Source organism: Oncorhynchus mykiss, unplaced genomic scaffold, assembly GCF_013265735.2.
Source record: "Oncorhynchus mykiss isolate Arlee unplaced genomic scaffold, USDA_OmykA_1.1 un_scaffold_210, whole genome shotgun sequence".
NCBI lineage: Eukaryota > Metazoa > Chordata > Actinopteri > Salmoniformes > Salmonidae > Oncorhynchus > Oncorhynchus mykiss.
The window spans coordinates 364,652-372,151 of NW_023493682.1; positions in this window are offsets into that span (position 1 = coordinate 364,652).

Here is a 7,500-nt window from a genome sequence, read left to right on the forward strand (position 1 = left end):
CTCTCATTGTTGCCCGCTATGGGAGCACCCCACTAAGGCCCTGTCTCGGTCGGGCCCGTCCTGAGTGCTTTATAGACACTTTAAGAAATCGCGATGGATGCAGATTGCTATTAATCCTCCGTGCAACTGGTGATTGAAAATGTGCAACTGGTGATTGAAAACGTGCACCTGGTCACCCAAAACACGGTTCTCTATGCGGTTAGCGGTGTTCCATCTATTCATGTCCGCTTATGGCGCACCCTACTACGGACCTTTAGCAATGGGGGCCGGCCCGAATTATTTATGGAAGGTCTGATGATGATTTTTTTTTTTTTTCACCATCTCTTTCTCTCTCTGCCGGGGCCGGCCAAGAGTGCTTTATGGACGGTTTAAAACATGACTATGGATGCAAATGCTCATTTTCCTCCGTGCACCTGGTGATTGAAAACGTGCATCTGGTAACCCAAAAATTATAAAAGGGTTTTAAATACTTTTACCCGTCATTCTATTGATATAGCCCGCTAGGGGAGTGCCCCACTACGGCCCTCTCTCTGTCAGGGCCGTCCTTGGGTGCTTTTTACACACTTTAAGAAATCACGATGGATGCAGATTGCTATTAATCCTCCGTGCAACTGGTGATTGAAAACGTGCATCTGGTAACCCAAAATTTCAAATATGGTTCAAAATGAATTTAAAGGCACCCCTCTCATTGTTGCCCGCTATGGGAGCACCCCACTAAGGCCCTGTCTCGGTCGGGCCCGTCCTGAGTGCTTTATAGACACTTTAAGAAATCGCGATGGATGCAGATTGCTATTAATCCTCCGTGCAACTGGTGATTGAAAATGTGCAACTGGTGATTGAAAACGTGCACCTGGTCACCCAAAACACGGTTCTCTATGCGGTTAGCGGTGTTCCATCTATTCATGTCCGCTTATGGCGCACCCTACTACGGACCTTTAGCAATGGGGGCCGGCCCGAATTATTTATGGAAGGTCTGATGATGATTTTTTTTTTTTTTCACCATCTCTTTCTCTCTCTGCCGGGGCCGGCCAAGAGTGCTTTATGGACGGTTTAAAACATGACTATGGATGCAAATGCTCATTTTCCTCCGTGCACCTGGTGATTGAAAACGTGCATCTGGTAACCCAAAAATTATAAAAGGGTTTTAAATACTTTTACCCGTCATTCTATTGATATAGCCCGCTAGGGGAGTGCCCCACTACGGCCCTCTCTCTGTCAGGGCCGTCCTTGGGTGCTTTTTACACACTTTAAGAAATCACGATGGATGCAGATTGCTATTAATCCTCCGTGCAACTGGTGATTGAAAACGTGCATCTGGTAACCCAAAATTTCAAATATGGTTCAAAATGAATTTAAAGGCACCCCTCTCATTGTTGCCCGCTATGGGAGCACCCCACTAAGGCCCTGTCTCGGTCGGGCCCGTCCTGAGTGCTTTATAGACACTTTAAGAAATCGCGATGGATGCAGATTGCTATTAATCCTCCGTGCAACTGGTGATTGAAAATGTGCAACTGGTGATTGAAAACGTGCACCTGGTCACCCAAAACACGGTTCTCTATGCGGTTAGCGGTGTTCCATCTATTCATGTCCGCTTATGGCGCACCCTACTACGGACCTTTAGCAATGGGGGCCGGCCCGAATTATTTATGGAAGGTCTGATGATGATTTTTTTTTTTTTTCACCATCTCTTTCTCTCTCTGCCGGGGCCGGCCAAGAGTGCTTTATGGACGGTTTAAAACATGACTATGGATGCAAATGCTCATTTTCCTCCGTGCACCTGGTGATTGAAAACGTGCATCTGGTAACCCAAAAATTATAAAAGGGTTTTAAATACTTTTACCCGTCATTCTATTGATATAGCCCGCTAGGGGAGTGCCCCACTACGGCCCTCTCTCTGTCAGGGCCGTCCTTGGGTGCTTTTTACACACTTTAAGAAATCACGATGGATGCAGATTGCTATTAATCCTCCGTGCAACTGGTGATTGAAAACGTGCATCTGGTAACCCAAAATTTCAAATATGGTTCAAAATGAATTTAAAGGCACCCCTCTCATTGTTGCCCGCTATGGGAGCACCCCACTAAGGCCCTGTCTCGGTCGGGCCCGTCCTGAGTGCTTTATAGACACTTTAAGAAATCGCGATGGATGCAGATTGCTATTAATCCTCCGTGCAACTGGTGATTGAAAATGTGCAACTGGTGATTGAAAACGTGCACCTGGTCACCCAAAACACGGTTCTCTATGCGGTTAGCGGTGTTCCATCTATTCATGTCCGCTTATGGCGCACCCTACTACGGACCTTTAGCAATGGGGGCCGGCCCGAATTATTTATGGAAGGTCTGATGATGATTTTTTTTTTTTTTCACCATCTCTTTCTCTCTCTGCCGGGGCCGGCCAAGAGTGCTTTATGGACGGTTTAAAACATGACTATGGATGCAAATGCTCATTTTCCTCCGTGCACCTGGTGATTGAAAACGTGCATCTGGTAACCCAAAAATTATAAAAGGGTTTTAAATACTTTTACCCGTCATTCTATTGATATAGCCCGCTAGGGGAGTGCCCCACTACGGCCCTCTCTCTGTCAGGGCCGTCCTTGGGTGCTTTTTACACACTTTAAGAAATCACGATGGATGCAGATTGCTATTAATCCTCCGTGCAACTGGTGATTGAAAACGTGCATCTGGTAACCCAAAATTTCAAATATGGTTCAAAATGAATTTAAAGGCACCCCTCTCATTGTTGCCCGCTATGGGAGCACCCCACTAAGGCCCTGTCTCGGTCGGGCCCGTCCTGAGTGCTTTATAGACACTTTAAGAAATCGCGATGGATGCAGATTGCTATTAATCCTCCGTGCAACTGGTGATTGAAAATGTGCAACTGGTGATTGAAAACGTGCACCTGGTCACCCAAAACACGGTTCTCTATGCGGTTAGCGGTGTTCCATCTATTCATGTCCGCTTATGGCGCACCCTACTACGGACCTTTAGCAATGGGGGCCGGCCCGAATTATTTATGGAAGGTCTGATGATGATTTTTTTTTTTTTTCACCATCTCTTTCTCTCTCTGCCGGGGCCGGCCAAGAGTGCTTTATGGACGGTTTAAAACATGACTATGGATGCAAATGCTCATTTTCCTCCGTGCACCTGGTGATTGAAAACGTGCATCTGGTAACCCAAAAATTATAAAAGGGTTTTAAATACTTTTACCCGTCATTCTATTGATATAGCCCGCTAGGGGAGTGCCCCACTACGGCCCTCTCTCTGTCAGGGCCGTCCTTGGGTGCTTTTTACACACTTTAAGAAATCACGATGGATGCAGATTGCTATTAATCCTCCGTGCAACTGGTGATTGAAAACGTGCATCTGGTAACCCAAAATTTCAAATATGGTTCAAAATGAATTTAAAGGCACCCCTCTCATTGTTGCCCGCTATGGGAGCACCCCACTAAGGCCCTGTCTCGGTCGGGCCCGTCCTGAGTGCTTTATAGACACTTTAAGAAATCGCGATGGATGCAGATTGCTATTAATCCTCCGTGCAACTGGTGATTGAAAATGTGCAACTGGTGATTGAAAACGTGCACCTGGTCACCCAAAACACGGTTCTCTATGCGGTTAGCGGTGTTCCATCTATTCATGTCCGCTTATGGCGCACCCTACTACGGACCTTTAGCAATGGGGGCCGGCCCGAATTATTTATGGAAGGTCTGATGATGATTTTTTTTTTTTTTCACCATCTCTTTCTCTCTCTGCCGGGGCCGGCCAAGAGTGCTTTATGGACGGTTTAAAACATGACTATGGATGCAAATGCTCATTTTCCTCCGTGCACCTGGTGATTGAAAACGTGCATCTGGTAACCCAAAAATTATAAAAGGGTTTTAAATACTTTTACCCGTCATTCTATTGATATAGCCCGCTAGGGGAGTGCCCCACTACGGCCCTCTCTCTGTCAGGGCCGTCCTTGGGTGCTTTTTACACACTTTAAGAAATCACGATGGATGCAGATTGCTATTAATCCTCCGTGCAACTGGTGATTGAAAACGTGCATCTGGTAACCCAAAATTTCAAATATGGTTCAAAATGAATTTAAAGGCACCCCTCTCATTGTTGCCCGCTATGGGAGCACCCCACTAAGGCCCTGTCTCGGTCGGGCCCGTCCTGAGTGCTTTATAGACACTTTAAGAAATCGCGATGGATGCAGATTGCTATTAATCCTCCGTGCAACTGGTGATTGAAAATGTGCAACTGGTGATTGAAAACGTGCACCTGGTCACCCAAAACACGGTTCTCTATGCGGTTAGCGGTGTTCCATCTATTCATGTCCGCTTATGGCGCACCCTACTACGGACCTTTAGCAATGGGGGCCGGCCCGAATTATTTATGGAAGGTCTGATGATGATTTTTTTTTTTTTTTCACCATCTCTTTCTCTCTCTGCCGGGGCCGGCCAAGAGTGCTTTATGGACGGTTTAAAACATGACTATGGATGCAAATGCTCATTTTCCTCCGTGCACCTGGTGATTGAAAACGTGCATCTGGTAACCCAAAAATTATAAAAGGGTTTTAAATACTTTTACCCGTCATTCTATTGATATAGCCCGCTAGGGGAGTGCCCCACTACGGCCCTCTCTCTGTCAGGGCCGTCCTTGGGTGCTTTTTACACACTTTAAGAAATCACGATGGATGCAGATTGCTATTAATCCTCCGTGCAACTGGTGATTGAAAACGTGCATCTGGTAACCCAAAATTTCAAATATGGTTCAAAATGAATTTAAAGGCACCCCTCTCATTGTTGCCCGCTATGGGAGCACCCCACTAAGGCCCTGTCTCGGTCGGGCCCGTCCTGAGTGCTTTATAGACACTTTAAGAAATCGCGATGGATGCAGATTGCTATTAATCCTCCGTGCAACTGGTGATTGAAAATGTGCAACTGGTGATTGAAAACGTGCACCTGGTCACCCAAAACACGGTTCTCTATGCGGTTAGCGGTGTTCCATCTATTCATGTCCGCTTATGGCGCACCCTACTACGGACCTTTAGCAATGGGGGCCGGCCCGAATTATTTATGGAAGGTCTGATGATGATTTTTTTTTTTTTTCACCATCTCTTTCTCTCTCTGCCGGGGCCGGCCAAGAGTGCTTTATGGACGGTTTAAAACATGACTATGGATGCAAATGCTCATTTTCCTCCGTGCACCTGGTGATTGAAAACGTGCATCTGGTAACCCAAAAATTATAAAAGGGTTTTAAATACTTTTACCCGTCATTCTATTGATATAGCCCGCTAGGGGAGTGCCCCACTACGGCCCTCTCTCTGTCAGGGCCGTCCTTGGGTGCTTTTTACACACTTTAAGAAATCACGATGGATGCAGATTGCTATTAATCCTCCGTGCAACTGGTGATTGAAAACGTGCATCTGGTAACCCAAAAATTATAAAACGGTTTTAAATACTTTTACCGGTCATTCTATTGATATAGCCCGCTATGGGAGCACCCCACTAAGGCCCTGTCTCGGTCGGGGCCGTCCTTCAGTGCTTTATATACAGTTTCATATATTACGATGGATGCAGATTGTGATTGTTTTCCAAAAGACCCGTGTGCATCTGGTAACCCAAAAATTATAAAACTGTTTTAAATCATTTTACCGGTCATTCTATTGATATAGCCCGCTAGGGGAGTACCCTACTACGGCCCTCTCTCGGTCAGGCCCGTCCTTAGGTGCTTTATATACAGTTTAAGATATTACGATGGATGCAGATTGTGATTGTTTTCCAAAAGACCCGTGTGCATCTGGTAACCCAAAAATTAAAATATGGTTCAAAACCCGGGTAACACCACTCTATTTACGGACATGACAGTAGAGCTTACCCCCTGGAGCTATTGACCTCCAGGCTTGTAGGCCCTTACTCACCACCCGGGTATCACCCCTCTATTTCGGGGATGATACCAGCAGGGGACCCCCCCCACCTCCACAACCTCGCATACCAGGTGAACCAGGGCACCCACACTTAAGCACCCCTCCTCGGACATTAAAGCAGATAACCGCGCTGTTATGAACCGCGTGCACCTGGTCACCCAAATGGAACTTGTGCACCTGGTCACCCAAAAGGACCGGCGTGCACCTGGTCACCCAAAGGCCGGCGTGCACCTGGTCACCCAAAAGGACCATGTGCACCTGGTCACCCAAAGGCCGGCGTGCACCTGGTCACCCAAAAGGACCGTGTGCACCTGGTCACCCAAAGGCCGGCGTGCACCTGGTCACCCAAAGGACCATGTGCACCTGGTCACCCAAAAGGACCATGTGCACCTGGTCACCCAAAGGCCGGCGTGCACCTGGTCACCCAAAAGGACCATGTGCACCTGGTCACCCAAAGGCCGGCGTGCACCTGGTCACCCAAAGGACCATGTGCACCTGGTCACCCAAAAGGACCATGTGCACCTGGTCACCCAAAGGCCGGCGTGCACCTGGTCACCCAAAGGACCATGTGCACCTGGTCACCCAAAGGCCGGCGTGCACCTGGTCACCCAAAGGACCATGTGCACCTGGTCACCCAAAGGCCGGCGTGCACCTGGTCACCCAAAGGACCATGTGCACCTGGTCACCCAAAAGGACCATGTGCACCTGGTCACCCAAAGGCCGGCGTGCACCTGGTCACCCAAAGGACCATGTGCACCTGGTCACCCAAAGGCCGGCGTGCACCTGGTCACCCAAAGGACCATGTGCACCTGGTCACCCAAAGGCCGGCGTGCACCTGGTCACCCAAAGGACCATGTGCACCTGGTCACCCAAAAGGACCATGTGCACCTGGTCACCCAAAGGCCGGCGTGCACCTGGTCACCCAAAGGACCATGTGCACCTGGTCACCCAAAAGAACCGTGTGCACCTGGTCACCCAAAGGCCGGCGTGCACCTGGTCACCCAAAGGACCATGTGCACCTGGTCACCCAAAAGGACCATGTGCACCTGGTCACCCAAAGGCCGGCGTGCACCTGGTCACCCAAAGGACCATGTGCACCTGGTCACCCAAAAGAACCGTGTGCACCTGGTCACCCAAAGGCCGGCGTGCACCTGGTCACCCAAAGGACCATGTGCACCTGGTCACCCAAAAGGACCATGTGCACCTGGTCACCCAAAGGCCGGCGTGCACCTGGTCACCCAAAGGACCATGTGCACCTGGTCACCCAAAAGAACCGTGTGCACCTGGTCACCCAAAGGCCGGCGTGCACCTGGTCACCCAAAGGACCATGTGCACCTGGTCACCCAAAAGAACCGTGTGCACCTGGTCACCCAAAGGCCGGCGTGCACCTGGTCACCCAAAGGACCATGTGCACCTGGTCACCCAAAAGCCGGCGTGCACCTGGTCACCCAAATGGAACTTGTGCACCTGGTCACCCAAAAGCCGGCGTGCACCTGGTCACCCAAATGGAACTTGTGCACCTGGTCACCCAAAAGCCGGCGTGCACCTGGTCACCCAAATGGAACTTGTGCACCTGGTCACCCAAAAGACCG